Raw genomic sequence first — 232 nt, forward strand, 5'->3', positions numbered from 1 at the left:
TTTACAATGATTAAAAGCTTCATTAATAAATCAATAACAAACATTATATAACGCTTAACAGTGTATATGTTAATATATATATATATATATACACACCTTGCTACGTGTACTGCGTTAGGCTAACCGAGACAACCGAGACTCACTTATATATTGTTGCTCTTTTGTTAGTTTTGACTGCTTTTATTGTCCTCATTTGTAAGTCGCTTTGGATAAAAGCGTCTGCTAAATGACT

This window comes from Sinocyclocheilus rhinocerous, unplaced genomic scaffold (assembly GCF_001515625.1).
Source record: "Sinocyclocheilus rhinocerous isolate Xijiao unplaced genomic scaffold, SAMN03320098_v1.1 scaffold138, whole genome shotgun sequence".
NCBI lineage: Eukaryota > Metazoa > Chordata > Actinopteri > Cypriniformes > Cyprinidae > Sinocyclocheilus > Sinocyclocheilus rhinocerous.